The following is a 17,622-nucleotide window of genomic DNA, read 5'->3' as shown; positions in this document are numbered from 1 at the left end:
ATGCTCTGCCTGCTTTGTAAAACTATTGTGAGGATAAAATGAGATTATAGATGGGAACGCATCATGAAAGTTGTAAAGTTTGGATGATAGCAGTGAAATGAAAAAGGAAAAAGAAAATATTAAAAGATAAATGCATCCCAATAAACATTTTAAAGAACAGATTAGCAGTAAATTTAAGGAACAAAAATGGCAAAATGGGCTTGAACACATCAAGTGTGGGATAGAGTATATAAGGAATATGTTACTCATATTTACTGCTGAGGAGTCTAAATTAGTACAACCAGGTTGGAGGGCATATGACAACAACAAAGCTTTTATTTTAACACAATAATTTCATTTCTATAACCTACCAAGGGATAGAGTCACACCTCTGCAGAAGGGGTCATGTGCAAAGGAATTATTTTTGGTATTGTTAGCAAATATGTATAATACAGAAATGACTCAAGAGTCTGTCAATGTACAAACAACTAAATAAACTGCCTTATATCACAAATAAATGAATATGGAATTAAGCAGCATTTAACATGATGAGGTAGGTCTACGTACAGTAACTTGAGTAAATCCCTAAACATACATTTGAGAAGGAAAGAAAAAATAAAGCTGCCCAATGATAAATTCCTACAATTTAATTTAATGTAAAAATTACAAAACAATACTGTCTTAGTTCTGACTGCTATAAAAAATGACCATAGACTGAATGGCTGAAATAACAAACATTTATTTGTCCCTGTTTTGGAGGCTGGAAGCCCAAAATTAATGTACCTGCAGGTTTGGTGTCTGGGGAGAGCCCTCTTCCTGGTTCACAGACAACAGTTGTCTCACTGTGCCCTCATGGGAGCTTTCTGGGGTCTCATTTTTAAGGGTGCTAATCCCATTCATGAGGGCCTCACCCTCATGACCCCAAAGGCCCCCACTGCCTAATGCTATCACATTGGGGATTAGGATTTCAAGCTGTGGGGGGTGGCAGTTGGGGGACTCACACGCTCAGCCCTAACAAATATCATGTATTTTCCTTGTGGGGTTCTGGACTGTATCCATCTGAGTGCATCTGAGTGTCTAAGCAGGACGTCCAAATCAAGGTGACCATGGCAGTTTGGGTTCTTCAGAAGCAGACCTGAGGCAGAGTTTGGGGCCCAAAAGTGAGTGGGGAGCTTCAGTCAACCCATCTAGGAGCTCTATGGTGAGGTCTAGCACCTGAGTCACCCTGCATTGGACCCAATGCCTGTGGCCTTGTACCCCCATTTTCTTAGTCTCTGGAAGGGGTCTACCCTGTGAAGTGAATAGAGAATTTAGCTTTATCCCTAATGTTTGTCTCTTTAAAAGGAGAACGACTTCCTGTGGTTTAAGCAGTGACTGGAAACAATAAAATTTTCAAAATCAACATGTACACAATTATATGTTTGTATGTATGCATGACCTTGTAAAAACTATAAACAATTATGATAATAACATTTATGTGCTTTGGGAGATTATGAGTGATTTTAAATATTTTTACATCATGCATTTAATATCCAACACATATGCATTCATATTCCTATCAGAGAAAGTATATTTTCTTGCATCCTCATCTACATATTTGACAAAATCTAGACAAGATGAGCTGTGGTCTCACAGGAAGTGCATGTGGTGCAGGGTGGAGGTTCCAGCGGAAGGGAAGCCTCTGGCCGTATTCAATCTAGAGAGGCCTCGGTAAGCACATGGTCAACACAAGGTAGGTGAGGCAGCCACAGAGCCCCAGTGTGGTGCTTTGGGACAGGACTCTCATGTGAAAGGGGAAAACGTGCCAAGTTAAGTCCAGGGAAGTAGCAGTCCTACAGTTACTGTGATCAAGTGAAGTTGGCAGACAGTTTGGTCCTAGGAACAAGGCAGAAGGCAAAGCTGGCTGCTCACCTGACACTGAGAAGACTCAGTGCTTTGTCCCACTGCCCGCTCATCCTTTACTTGTGTTATTCCAGAGGACAAGCCTGCTAAAGTTAAAGGTGTGATAGACTAGTCTAGTATAACAAAGTAAAGGATAACATTTCTACAGGGAAGAGAAGCTAATTTTTCTTTAAATATGTTGGGAGCCAGAGTTTCATTGACCTTATCTTTGAATAGATCAGTCCACGTTTTTCTTTCTTTTTCTGGATCCAGAACTTCAAACCCATCGTAGCTGAAATCGGTGCATATCAGTGCCATGCAAAGCCAGGAGTGCCTGCACTATATTCGTGAACTGGAAACAATATTTTTAAGATGTGTTTTCATAAAATTGATTCATAAAGTCAATGAAATCCCTATGAAAACTAAATCAGGCCCTTTTGAGGGAATAGACATGCTAATTTTCAAATTTATATGGAAATTTAAAGGGCTGAGCATAGCTAAAGCAAACTTGAAAAAGAAGCAAAATGTTGGAGGGCTTTCACTTCCTGGTTTTAACACTTACTATAAAACCACACAACGTGGTATCATCTTAATGGCAACAAATAGACCAGTGGAGCACCGAAGGGAGTTCTGATTGACCCACACATACGCAGTCAACTGATTTTGACCAAGACACCAAGTGACTTCAAAAGGAAAAAGAAAAACTTTGTTAAGAAATTGCTTCTAGAACTAAAGGATATCTACATGGAAAAACAACAACAGAAACCTCAAATCCTACCTAAAGTGAATCAGAAAAGAATAAGTCCAAATCGATCATTGATCTGACCTGAAACCCAAGTCAAAAAGCTTCTATAAGAAAACCTAGACCAATGTCGTCCTTACATTGCAAAGGGCAAAGATTTGGGGCAGATCACGAAGAACATAAACATAAAAGAAAACAAAAAGTTAAATTAAACTTTATGGAAATTAATTTTTCTATGATATTTTAAACATGAATAGACAAACCATAGACTTGGAAAATGTTCGCAACAGATATATCCGACAAAACACAGGTATTCATAGTATATAAATATTTCCCTCAAGTCATCAATAAAAATAGACAAGTGCAACAAAGAGTTGGACTCCATTTTTGATATTTGACTGATCGTTTTCAAGCCCCTCCCCACCCCGTTCCTCTTCTGCTCTCACATAATTGGGTATGTTGATGGGAAAGCCCAGGTGCTCCCTGCTGATGTTTGCAAGTAGTTCAAATTGTGCAAGCAAATCATCACTCCAGCCCCATCAGAAAACCCAAGCCAGCTTTCTTATCTCATTCCCTCAAGCCGTGTTGGACCCGGATCTATCCTTCTCAGAATGCCTCATTATGTCTTGGACATTTTCACACCCTCCTAAGTGCATATGTGGCCTCATTGGTCTGGATATACAAACCAAAGTTGGTGGGTGACAGCTCATCCTCAACTACACAGTATGACTACAATAATCAAATGGGAAAAAAGCAAAATTTTTGAAACAGGCATTCTCAAAAGAATAACACATGTAGAAGTTTTAAACATCTCGAGTCATCAAGGAAATGTAAATTTAAAACCACAGTAACACAACTCTACATACCCACCTGAATGGCTAAATTTTAAGAAGACCACTAATAGCAAATGGTAAGAAGGAAGTAAAATAACTAGAATAATCATACATTTCTGGTCAGAGTTAAAACGTTATAATGACTATGACATCTGGCAATTTCTTATAAAATTTTCTGAAGATCTATCCTATGACCCAGAAATTTCACTATTTGATATTCACACAAAATAATTGAAATCTTAAGGTTAAAAATGTATGTATACAAGAGTATTTTACAATTGTCTTATTCATAACAGCCCCAAAGGAAACAACCCAATTGTCCATCTATAGAAAAAAAAATATATATATACAAATTGTTATATTTCATTTAAATGAATACTATTCACCAATAAATATGAACAACCCTTTTTTTAATTTATTGGGGTGACAATTGTTAGTAAATGTAAATAGATTTCAGGTGTACAATTCTGTATTACATCATCCATAAATCCCATTGTGTGTTCACCACCCAGAGTCAGTTCTCCTTCCATCAACATATATTTGATCCCCCTTACCCTCATCTCCCTCCCCCCACCCCCTTACCTTCTGGTAACCACTAAACTATTGTCTGTGTCTATGAGATTTTGTTTCTCATTTGTTTGTCTTGTTCTTTTGTTGTTTTTGGTTGATATACCATATATCAGTGAAATCATATGGTTCTCTGCTTTTTTTGTCTGACTTATTTCGCTTAGCATTATACTCTCAAGATCCATCCATGTTGTCACAAATGTTCCCATATCATCTTTTCTTACAGCCAAATAGTATTCCATTGAATATATATACCACAACCTTTTTATCCATTCATCTATCGAAGGACATTTTGGTTGTTTCCATGTCTTGGCCACCGTAAACAAAGCTGCAATGAACATTGGAGCACATGTGTCTTTATGAATAAATGTTTTCAGATTTTTGGGGTAGATACCCAGGAGAGGGACTGTTGGGTCATATGGTAGTTCTATTTGTAACTTTTTGAGGAACCTCCACATTGCCTTCCATAGCAGCTGCACCAGTCTGCATTCCCACCAACAGTGCATGAGGGTTCCTTTTTCTCCACAGCCTCTCCAACACTTGTTACTATTTGACTTGTTGATGATAGCCATTCTGACTGGGGTGAGGTGATATCTCATTGTGGTTTTATTTGCATTTCTCTGATGATTAGTGATGTTAAGCATTTTTTCAAATGTCTATTTGCCATTTGTATGTCCTCTTTGGAGAAATGTCTCTTCAGGTCCTCTGCCCATTTTTCAGTTGGGTTGTTTGTTTTTTTATTGTTGAGTTTCATGAGTTCCTTGTATATTTTATATGCTAGTCCCTTATCGGAGGCACTGTTTGAAAAAAATCTTCTCCCATTCAGTTGGTTGCCTCTTTATTTTCTCAATGGTTTTTTTGCTGTGCAGAAGCTTTTAAGCTTTATGTAGTCCCATTCGTTTATTTTAGCTTTAACTTCAATTGCCTTTGGAGTCAAATTCATAAAATGCTCTTTGAATCCAAGGTCCATAATTTTAGCACCTATATTTTATTCTATGTAGTTTATTGTGTCAGGTCTTATGCTTAAGTCTTTGATCCATTTTGAATTAATTTTGGTACATGGTGACAGATAGAAGTCCAGTTTCATTCTTTTGCACGTGGCTATCCAATTCTCCCAGCACCATTTATTGAAGAGGCTGTCTTTTCTCCATTGTATGTTTTTAGATGCTTTGTCAAAAATTGTCTGTCCATATATCTGAGGTTTTATTTCTAGGTTCTCAATTCTATTCCATTGGTCTATGTGTCTGTTTTTCTGTCAATACCAAGCTGTTTTGATTATTGTAGCTCTGTGGTACAAGCTAAAGTCAAGCAGTGTGATACCTCTAGTATTGTTCTATTTTCTTAAGATTTCTTTGGCTATTCGGGGTCTTTTGTGGTTCCAAACAAATCTGATGATTTTTTGTTCTATTTCTTTAAAAAATGCCATTGGGATTTTGATGGGGATTGCATTAAATCTGTATATGGCTTTGGGTAATATGGGCATTTTAACTATGTTGATTCTTCCAATCCATGAGCACGGAATGTCTTTCCATTTCTTTGTGTCTTCAATTTCTTTCAAAAATGTCTTATAGTTTTCAGCATATAAATCCTTCACATCCTTGGTTAAGTTTATTCCTAGGTATTTTATTCTTTTTGCTGCAATTGCAAAGGGAATTGTTTTTTGTATTTCTTTAATATGAACAACTCTTGACACGATGCAACAACATAGAGAAATCTCTTTGCCAATAGAAGTGCCATAATCTGCTAACCATTTCCACAACTCTGTAGGGAACGGTCTACAGTGTTGTGAAAATGGTTAGCAGATCATGGCACTTCTAGCGGCAAAGAGATGGACAGCCATTAGGGTACTGCCACGTGACAGATGGAAGATAGATGATAGATATAGGTAAGTATGTAGACAGATACATAGATAGATAGATAGATAGATAGATAGATAGATAGATAGATAGATGATAGGTAGATAGATAATTGATAGATGAAAGATAGAGTCCTTTTTTTCAAAAGAAGGTACAAGTAGATGAGCAGGGGCTGAGGGGCATTTGTTACGATAAAAAGTCATAAATCATTGTCAAATCCCTGGACCTATAATTTATTGACTAAAGAAGTGATCATTTCACTATTAGAGGGACTCCTGAAACACCACATCAAGAATATATTGTAGTAATTCTGCCAGTTGCTGCCCAAAGAAATTGTGTCCATTTACTCAGGTGATAGATAACACATTGGATACAAGTGAACAGCCATATATTTCAAGGACTATTAGATACAGTGTCCGGATGGACCATTGACATCCAAAGACCTACAGCATGCTCATGACCATTCTGTTGGAGTTAGGGGATTATGGGACCCATATAATAAATGGAGTCTTGACAAATCTACCTCGCAGTAGGTCTGTTGGGTCCATAAATGCATTGGTCATGCCCCAGGTCCCTGAATATAAAATTGCTGTTGATTTATTTGGCATTAGGTATTTACCCTACAGGGTAAGAGTTATTATAGTGAGACTGAGGAACTCCTCTTCTCCCCAGTCAAGATAGTTAATCAAAGCATTACCATATGTCACATACTAATGGGGGACAAAGAGGTAGACTGGCAGAGATGAATGCCACCATTAAAGACCTAAACAGTGCAAAGTAGAGTGATCATACGTCTCCAAATAATTTTCTAGCTTGGCACCTATACCAACTAGATGAGACCTCTAGAATGACTAAAGACTATAACAAACTCAACCAATTAGTAGGCTCACTTGAAACTGTCATGTTATCAGAATTATCAGTCCTCGAGTACATGGCATTTGGCTAATAATTTAGCAAATGTATTCTTCCCAATTCAAGTCAAGAAAGAGGATTAGAAACCCATCAGAGTTACATAAAACAGACAACAATATACTTTCACAGTTTTGCCTCAGAGATATGTTGCCTTTCCTGTTTTGTGTCGTACTATACTGTGAAGAGATGTGGACCATTTGGGAATCCTACAGAATATCACATGGATCCATTATATCAAGGCTGAAGGAGCAAAAAGTGCCAAGCATGCTGGAGGCCATGAAAAGGTACATGTTCTCTAGAGAATGAGAGAAAAGCACTATGAATTTTCAAAGATCTGCCCCTTTAGTGAAATTTTTAAGGGCCTCGTGATCAAGGATGTTCCAGGATATCCTCTTCAATGTAAAGGCCAAACAACTGTTTCCTGAGTCACTTTGTCTCCTTCCCCCTAAAAAACGTGCAACACCTTCAGAATCTGGAGGAATACTGTTCTGTCCCATACATGAGGTGACATGAGTGACTGCCAGATTTGAGTGGGGTCTAGAGCAGGAAGTGACTCTGCAGAAAGTTCATGCTGTGATGCAAATAGCCCTGCAGCTTGGGCCACAAGATGCAGAAGACCCTAGAATTTTGGAAATTTCAGTGGTGGTGAAAGATACAGTATGGAATTTATGGTGAGTCCCTGTGGGAGAATTATAATGGAGATCCCAGTACTTCTAGGGAAAACAAAAGGCATCCTACCGGGTCCTGGTAGGGATGGAAGGCATGTTTAGGGGATACTAAGTGATGATGCATTCAGAACTGCCCATCAGGAGAGTTATCCTATCAGACCAATTAAGTCAAAACGTTGTGTGTACCCAGCAGCCATCAATCATAAGATGTAATTGGTGTATAATAAGTGAACCAGAGGACACGAGCAAGGTTCATGAACATGTCATTATACTCGATATGCCCATTTCCCAACATGGTTGTACCAGCACTCCTTTCTCTACTCACAGCTACATGATTCCTGTGTGAGAGATGATAAAGAAGAAAAAATCCAAGATTCACTTATGTATGTGTCAGTTAATTAAGTAGGTGCCTGCAATGAACAACATCCATACATGGACTTGAACTTCAAAAACAATGGAGAGAGAACACAGCAAGAGTCCCGTTCAACTAGAAGCGACAGCTTCCAATGGACAAGTTGGATTGCTTGTGTCCAGAGTATAACGGGTAAGAAGAGGGGTCACCATCTGTGAATGGACATGTACAGAAGGCGTGGCCCGAGGGGAATATTATAACCAAGGACTCAGTGCTTTTCAGAAATCAGAATTTATGTCATACCACCGAGTAACCACAGAGAATAGCAAAGGTGAGAGCTAGGGCAAGAGGAATTTATGATGGCAGTGGAAGAAGGAGTTAATGAGCATCAACTGCAGCCCAAAATCAATTGAAGAAACCGTGCAGGCTGTGCTGTGTCCCGCTAACCTTCCAATTCTAAGCCTTCTCTCAGGAAGCACAGCCAACAGAAACAGAGAAGGAGGTTCTCCCTAAATCTTTAGAAGTGGGATATAAAACAAGGAGTGGGATTATGACAGATTTGATCCAGCCTGCACCTGTGCAGCTTGCAATGTTCAAATCATCCTTTAAGATTACACCACTCAGGGTGGTCCCTGGCAATGAGAGCAAGAGTGTGGTTTCCTGTCTGCCCAACATGGGACCCCTCTACCTGGCTATCTTTGCCTGCAGCTCCCTGTTGAACTGGCAGATTATCATATCTGCATCTCAAATGGATGGTTCCCTTTGCCTAACCTTGCATTTATCCTTTTCTTCAATAGATGTTAGTCTCTGATGATTTTTTTTGCCATCCTAATTCCATTTTATTTTCTCTTCCATGGAAGTGCCAACTGACACAGATAATATGTCTGTAGGCATAGATTTCTTAGGACACAAAGTTCTACTATCTATCTATCGTCTATCTATCTATCTATCTATCTATCATCTATCATATACATACATATGTATATGTGTGTACACACACACACACACACACACACACACACATATTTTTAACTTTACTGCCCCTTAGACTCAATCGAATATAAAATTTTATGCTCTTCAAAAGACTTTGTGGTCAAACGAAAAAGATACATGAAAGACTGGCAAAAAGTATTCACAATACATATATCTGATAAAGAACTTGTACCCAGTATATATAAAGAGTTTCTACAAATCAATAATAAAAATACAAACAACCCATTAAAAATGTGAGAGAAATGAAATGTCACAAAAGAAGTATGAAGATTAATAAAAACAGGGTTACCACCACCAGTCTTCAGGAAACTGCAATTTAAAACTGTAATGAGATACTACCATACATGCACTGGAATAGTTAAAATTAAAAAAACCAGAAAACAAAAAACACCAAATATGGTGAGGATGTTGAATAACTGAAACTCTCATACATTGCTTATAGGAGTTAAAATGTCATTGACATTTTGGAAAACCGTTTGGCAGTTTTCTATAATATTATTTGTATATCTAGGCTCCGATATATTAATTTCATCCAAAGATATGTACCCCCCCCAATACAAATATATATGCTAGATAGGAATTAAGCAAGAATATCCATGAAATCATTATTCATAAATAGCCCAAATTGAAAACAACACAAATGTACATCAACAAGAGAATACATAAACTATGATATATTCATATAATGATTTATTACTATAAAGAGTAAACCACTGATAAAAGCAACAAAATAAATTATCTCAAAAACTTTATATTAAAACTTAAAAAGTTCAGGCACAAAAGAATATACAGTACATGATTACATTTGTGTGGAATTTAAGACTAGATTAAACTTATCTATGGCGATAGACCTCAGGACTGTAATTGCCTCAGGATACAGGATCACCTTAAAAGGAACATGAGGGAAATTGCGGGGTGATGGATATGTTCTTTTGTTAATTGGCTTGGTTGTTACATGGGTGTATACATTTGTCAGCATTCATCAAACTGTTATGCCTAAGGTCTGTGTATTTTCTTATATGTAAATTACACTTCAGTTACTGCCTCCAAACCAAAGTTAAAGTAGAAATTAGAAAATTGCATTGTACTAAATACAATTAATAGAAGTAACAAGATGAAGTAAAAGAAGGAAGAGCAATAATTTAAGATTCAAAAAAGATAAGAAAACCAAGGGTATGATGGAAGTCTGAGGAGAACATGAAGAAAGACATTATAATGAATTTCAAAAGGATATTGAAAAAGAGAAATGAAACAAAGAAAAGTTAAGATAGCAAAGGATAAATGAAAGTTTCAACAAAAAGATTTGGGAAAATGTTTATTTTACTTACTCTCAAGAGATGATCATGAATGCTAGCAGAAAATTAACTCCCTTTAAATGAGCATTTTATCCCATCTATTGATCACAGCGTGCATATTATTCTTTGCTCCTGGGACTTTAAAAAATCTTTTTTCACCTTCTATGTCTTATATATTCCAACTCCTAAGCACAAATACAAATGCTTACCATGTAATTTCAATCATAGTTCTGTAGAAGACTCCCAATACACATAGAAACATTTTCTAGCCTTTAGCCCTTGTATAGATCTTAAATCGATTAAATAGAGGTAAGCAAAATCTTAAGCAGCACATGGAATAAAAGGGCACTGGCACCTACAGAAATTTGTTCTGCAGAAATAAAATCTTATTAGGCAGTTTACATGTACTAACTCAGTGGAAACTTTTGATGTTCCGGGAAGTTTCTTCTATAGGAAAACCCTCCCTCCTAAACATTCCATGGTGGTGCAAACATGCTTCTACAGAATCATAAGAGCAGATTATAAATCATTCAGGGATTGTGTGAGATTGTTGGTAGCTTAAAACTGGCCATGGTGGGAGCATTGTTTTTGTTTGTTTGTTTTTTACTTTCAGGTGTACAAAACAATGTAATAGTTACACAATTCAGCCCTCAAAAGTGATGGCCCCTCTCCCCCAATCTATTGCCCCTCTGATATCGCATATATCTATTACAATTCCATTGACTCTATTCCCTATGCTGTACTCCATATCCTGGTGGGAGCATTTATATCACAGGAATCAGCAAACGCGACAAATTGTGGAATACTTCTTTTCCTGTCCAGAGAGCCATTTTACCAGCACAGCACCGCCTGTGTTCTTGTTCTTTCTAACAGCATAATTTTATTTAACTATCACATGTCATCCTCATTATTGTCTCTGTGAGAGCTACAACCTATATTTTACTTTGTTTTTAATTTTTATCTGGTTCTAGAGTTGAGTGCCTAGCAGTGAAAGCATATGAATAAACAGTCAACTTTCCATTTCATTGAAGCTGAAGCATGTGTGTTACATAATTTATCAAAGTTCATGCAACAAGTACATCCCAGAGCCATGGGACAAGTTCATTTTACCCCAAACTCCACTCTGCCCCCTGACCATACTACCCCTCCACGAAGGCAGCAGTAAACAAACATTTTAAACAAAGAGACAAAAGAATCGAGCAACCCTTTGATACAAGCATTTGGAGCAAATAATATACTGTGTAAGTGATTTCTAATGGATCCAGGTGGTATGATTTTATTTTTATCACAAAAATATGACCATTTTATATAACAACCCATACTTATAAAGGACTCTCAGATATATCATCAACTGATATTGAAAATTGATTATTTTTAAATAACATAACAGCTAAAAAATTGGGCTGTCTACTCAACGTCCTGGCTTCTAAGGTTTCTAACCTTGAAAAAAACCATCAACTTTTATAAGCTTCAGTTTCCACTTCTTGAACTCTCTAAAAACTAAATAAGAAAATTTCATAAAATATCTAACATGGAATGGAGTAAGTACAGGAAATAAATAGTAGGAATAACAAAAACAGTACAGGCATGTTAGTTATGAACAAGTGTTTGTTTTAAAATGGTATCTCCCCATATAACTTGAAATAAAATTAAATTTTATTGTGTAAATTAATGACAAGGTGAATCATCCAGGTAGAATTAACTCAAAAGATTGTCTGCTGAAGTGGAGATGAATTTGAGAATATTGTTTTAATTAGGATGGCTAAAGTGATAACAGAAGAGCATTTTCCAAGAAAATTGATCTTAATGAAAGAGGAAAGTTTTGGTTGAAGCTTATGTAGGAGGCAGAAAACAGGAATGTGTATATATGTATTCAGTACTTTGTTTTAGGTGTTTAGGTATTTAGGCTGGACCCAGACATCCCAGCAACCTAAGAGGGGTGCTGTTGCAATAGCTCTTCAGGATGAAATGAGAGAGACCATTGCTTTGCAATAATTCTGGAATCACTAATCCTGCAAACATATCAACTGTGTAAGCTTGGGCAAGTGACTACCTCTCTGAGCATTTCTCATTTGTAAAATGCGAGCAATAATTGTACACCCCTCCCCCCAGGGAAAATACAGGACATTATAGATGAAACACATAGTAGGAGCTCACTGTGTGGGTTCACCTCTGCCTCTCCCCACAGTGTGGAAGCTTATGCTCAGAGGGGCAAAGAGATGCCACTTGCCCAGGGAACAAGGCACCTCAAGCACACAGTAGGTGCTCAACATGCACCCTTTCTCTTTCCTTGTCCCTCGGGAACAGACCTGGACTCAAACCCAAGACTTCTGACCCTCCAGCTCTCCTGGCCCTGCTGTGAGCTGCATTTAGGATGCGCCTACTCTGTACAGAATAGAACCCCAGCCATGGTGGGGTAGACTGATGCCAGCTCCATCAGCCTTTGTATCTCTAGTCCCCCTGTCTCCCTCTGTGTGTCCCCCACTCCACCCCACACACGTACACACACATGCGCACATACATGTAGACCTCCCCCAACACCCCAAGAAACAATTCCCTCTATAAGGAATAAGTGGCCTTCTGTTGTAGCTTCCAAGACATCTCACAGTGGGGAAGCCTAAATAACGGCTGTCTCAAAAAGGCTAACATTTAATATAAATTCAAGTTTTGTCCTGTCACTTATTCAGCAGTCTCTTCTGCATATGAGTAGTTCCTGGCTGAATATGCACCACCAAAGTAGCAATTCTAGACTGGCAAAGCAGGAGAGCAGAATTTCAGAACATGACGTTCACTCTAAGGAGGGGTCATGTGAGGGGACCTTGCCCCAGGGACCAGCCAGACTCCCTCCTAGAAATGTCTGTGTCGCCTCCTCTAAATGCACCAAGACAAAAAGTGTGAAAGTTTTAGACACATGTAAACGAATGCCATCCTTATCTCCTTTGGTTCCTACATCAAAAGAATGAGGAAAATAGAAGAAGGCTTAATATTCCAAGTTTACACTCAAATGTGTTCCTTTGCCATTACTATTTTTATTGCTATAGTTATATCCTCATTTCTTACCAAATTTATTGACATAACCAGCTACTGTGCATTCCCAGGTGTCCCCAAAACAGTCTAATAGACAGGATTGAAATATACTTGAGGATAGAAGGAATTTACCCATTTATTCAATGGTGAAGTTTGGATAAGAAAAGTGTCGCAGGAATTAGATCCAGAATAATACCATAGGCTTCCATCTCTGCAGACATGACTTTCAGACAACTTGAGATCCAACCACTGGTCATTCTACAAGTTCTGACAATTAAGTTTGCAAACTTGTTGCAATGATGTTGCTATACTTTTTTGATATCAGAGGGATTATTTGTTATGAATTTGTACCAACTGGACAAACAGTTAACCAAGTTTACTATTTGGAAGTGCTGAAAAGGCTGCGTGAAAAGTTAGATGAAAACGACCTGAACTTTTCACCAACAATTCATGGCTCTTGCATCACGACAATGCACCAGCTCACACGGCACTGTCTGTGAGGGAGTTTTTAGCCAGTAAACAAATCACTGTATTGGGACACCTTCCCTACTCACCTGACCTGGCCCCCAATGACTTCTTTCTTTAGCTGAAGATAAAGGAAATATTGAAAGGAAGACATTTTGATGACATTCAGGACATCAAAGGTAATACGATGATAGCTCTGCTGGCCATTCCTGAAAGAGTTCCAAAATTGCTTTGAAGGGTGGACTAGGCACTGGCGTGGGTGCATAGCTTCCCAAGGGGAGTCCTTCGAAGGTGACCCTAGTGATATTCAGCAATGAGGGATGGAGCACTTTTTCTAGGGTGAGTTCGTGAACTTAATTGTCACACCTCGTAGCTACCTGTGGTCCCAAATTTGCAGCTCCCATAAAAAGAGCTTCATTTTCTTGGCAGATATAGATGTACAAGAAAGGGCCATGGATTGTCGCTCAACTGATTACTGGACCCAGTGTGTTGGTGCACTATACATGTTTCAATTTAAGCCAGTTTTCCATCCCTCTGGGCAAAGTGAGGGAAGGTCTCAGAATCAATAGTTCCCTCAGAATGAGTTAAGAGTAGAGCAACGTTTTCCTTCAAAGAAAGGATGCTAAATCCACAAAAATGTCTTACCTACACTAGGAGTCAAAATAATTTTCCTCATGAATGACTCTAACGTACCTTCAATTTCCCTATTATGCTTTCAGATTAAGGTGAAAACTCATTTGTGTGATAAAAAAAAAAACACAAAGAACATAAAAACACATACAGAAATAATCTGATGTAATTTTTCTTTCAGGTCCTTTCTATAGCTAGAAAATGAGTTATTACCCAGGAAAAATATAACAAAATATAACACAAACATATACACACAGACACACAAAACTTTAATATTAATACAATCCACTTCTCTCCATTGTGGCTTTGCTCACTACACTTCTGCTGATTTCTCCATCTACGATGCTTGCCACGTCTGCCTGACATTTCTGTCACTCTAAGGAATCCGTAATTATTTTTCAGGTTCCAAGGAAAATATTACCCTTTTGTATTATTTTAGGGAAAGAAATTAATATTACTATCCTTATTAGCATGTGCAAATTCTTTGTATATGCCTTGATTGAAGTACTATTAGTATGTTTGCAGAATTAAAAGGATCATACTGTACATGATATACTCTATTAATAGTACATTATGCTGTATGAATATGCTATAATATGTTCACAAACATTCATATATACTATCTTCTCTAAATAGTCACATATACCTAAGAGTATATTCAATATGTAAAAGATAAAACTATGGCCTAAATATGGATCACATCTCCAATATGTACGACATTGGACAAGTAATTCACTACTTGGAGCCTCCCTTTCCTTACCTATAAAATGTGGTGATAATAATACTTGTTAGGGTGACTGTTAGGACAATTAAATGGCACATATTCCCCTTTTGGTTTCTGTCTCTTTGCCGGTGCTGCCTTCTTTGATTAAATCCATAAGTACTCCAAAGTCTTCAGAGTTTGGCTCCAAATTTTCTTCTTTTCCCTTTCTCTGTACTTTCTCGCTATTAAAACTTATTTGAACTCATATATTTTTTAAATAACTATATGATAATACATTCAAATTTTTGTCACTGACTTTGCACTAAGCTCCAGATTTGTGTACCCAGTGCATTCTATATGTACAGGTCAAATTCACTAATTCCAAAACAAAACTCTTGTTCCCTGTACCATCCCCCTTTTCCACCACCTTGCATGCAGTTGCCCGAGACAAAATCACAGGCATCATCTGTGATCCGTCTCTTTCCTTCATACCCAACCCATCAGCAAGTTCTGCAGGCTACACACCCAAACGGATCCCACATCAACACACTCTCACCGTCTCCACCACCACCAATGTATCAGAGCGCTTATGACTTTCCACCAGGACTTGTAAAATCAAATCCTCTCTCTTTCCATAGTTCCTCAGCAGCTCTCCTGGAATCCCCCCACCCCGCCATAACTGTTAGATTGAATTTACAAAATGTAAATATGTTTTCATCACTGTCTTGCTTAAAACCTTCTAGTAGCCTCTCATTACACTGGAACAACATCCAATGAATGACAGGCAGCTACCTAATTTCTTACCTCTCTGTGCAGCTAAGCACCCAACCTAAATCCCTAACATGTTTGAAAAAACAGCAGCATTAAAAGACAGTGTTTGTAAAACAATCTACCTAGATTTGAATCCCAGCTCTGCCACATACTAGTGTAGGTAACTTATTTGATACTCTGTGCCTCAGTTTCTTCAAATGTAAAATGGGAATAAAAATAATAATGCCCGTTGCATAGAGATGATTTCAAAATTAAATGACTTAAATGCATTAAATATCTAGATCAATCCTTGGAACATGGTACATACCATAAAAATGTATGCTATTATTACTTAGTGTGATAGCTCATTGTCTTACACGTTAGAATGTAGACTCCTTAAAATATGGGATATTTTAGTGTTTGGTGCAGTTTTCTCAGGATCTAGACCCTGGTCGAGCAAATAGTAAAGGCTCATTAAACACATGTCAGATAGACTAGTAACTGAACAATACATGGGAATGCGTGAAATGTAGTGTATATTCAGTAAGCTTACCAATTTTTGAAAATTTCAGTTGCTATCACCAATGTGAACTTGCTGAAGACAAGGGACAGAGGAAATAGGTTACCTTAAAGGGCACATATATTATATGCTCCAGGGTACATATATTATATGCTAAGCACTTTATATGGATTATTCTGCTTAATTGCCTTAATAGCAACATGAGGTAAATTGTATGCCCATTTTTACAGTTAACGAACTTTATAATGAGCAGATTTGCAGGAACTTTATAAGGTCATAGCACTAGTAAGCGGAGCAATCAAGTCTTCAGTTCTTCAAAACTATTACTCGCCTTTTCCATCATGCTAAAATGTCAGCTTAGTCATCTTTCTGAAGCACAATGCATATCATAGACGTGACTCGTAGTAAATGTTAGTGGAGTGAATTGCAGGTAGACGACCATGAACAGATAGAAGTTGCTTGAAAAACCATTCTTTTTTCAACAACTGAGAAAAGAATGCAACATAGAATTAAAGTTACAGAGGTGCTTTTCTCTATCAAATAAAACCATTCCATGAGACTGATCAATTATTCTGATCTATGCAAATGCTAGAACTTCTTCTAGGCATTCAGATAAATACCAAACAGATTTTGGCATTATGAAGACATCATAATCTCACATCAAAATTATTCTAAGAGTGCATTGCCCTGCTTCTATTGTCATGGTTCAATTATGGAAATTATTATTTCAAATGGAATACAATTCTGTTGTAACCGATCAGGGAGTTTGTGAGCTCCCTTTATAATACTAGGATGCTCTATATCCTAGTCACTGGAATTCATTCTCTCTGGACAAATGCATTTAATTGCCCAGTGTGATTAGAGCATTGTCAGAGATACTTCAGTTCTGACACACTTTTCCTCCAATTATACTTATCATTGCAGATCTTTTACTCAGAGGCTTTAAGAATCAAAGATTTCTTTTTACTTTTTATTATAAGAGTTTCTTTTTGCTATAAAAGTTTGCAAAAAGAATAATGAGGCTGACACTTGAGTCCCATGAAATAGGCCTTTTTAAAAAAATTTACAGATATTTTTGAAAATCCACTTTTAAATTCATTTGCTGTAGTGCTTTTTAATCTAAAAATTAAAATGTGTCCTTTTACTAAGCAATGTGATAAATAGTGGAATAACTACGACTTAAATGGGAAAAATCTTAATTGTTTTTTCTGCTGAAATTTCAGACAATATGACTATTTCGATGCATGTACTGTAATTATTGCTGTATGTGGAATGATTACAGTGTCATAATGAAATAATTATTAATATTTTTGTTGATGGGAACTTTCATGCACAGTTGGAAAAAACAATTTATATGTGAGACTTCAAAATTAAAAGTAAAGCTTATTTAAACATCAAGATTGAGCAATGAGGAAGTAGAGGGGCATGAATTCTGGAATAAATGCCTTT

This window comes from Rhinolophus hipposideros (genome assembly GCF_964194185.1).
Source record: "Rhinolophus hipposideros genome assembly, chromosome: 1".
Classification (NCBI taxonomy): Eukaryota; Metazoa; Chordata; class Mammalia; order Chiroptera; family Rhinolophidae; genus Rhinolophus; species Rhinolophus hipposideros.
This window is presented reverse-complemented; position numbering follows the sequence as displayed.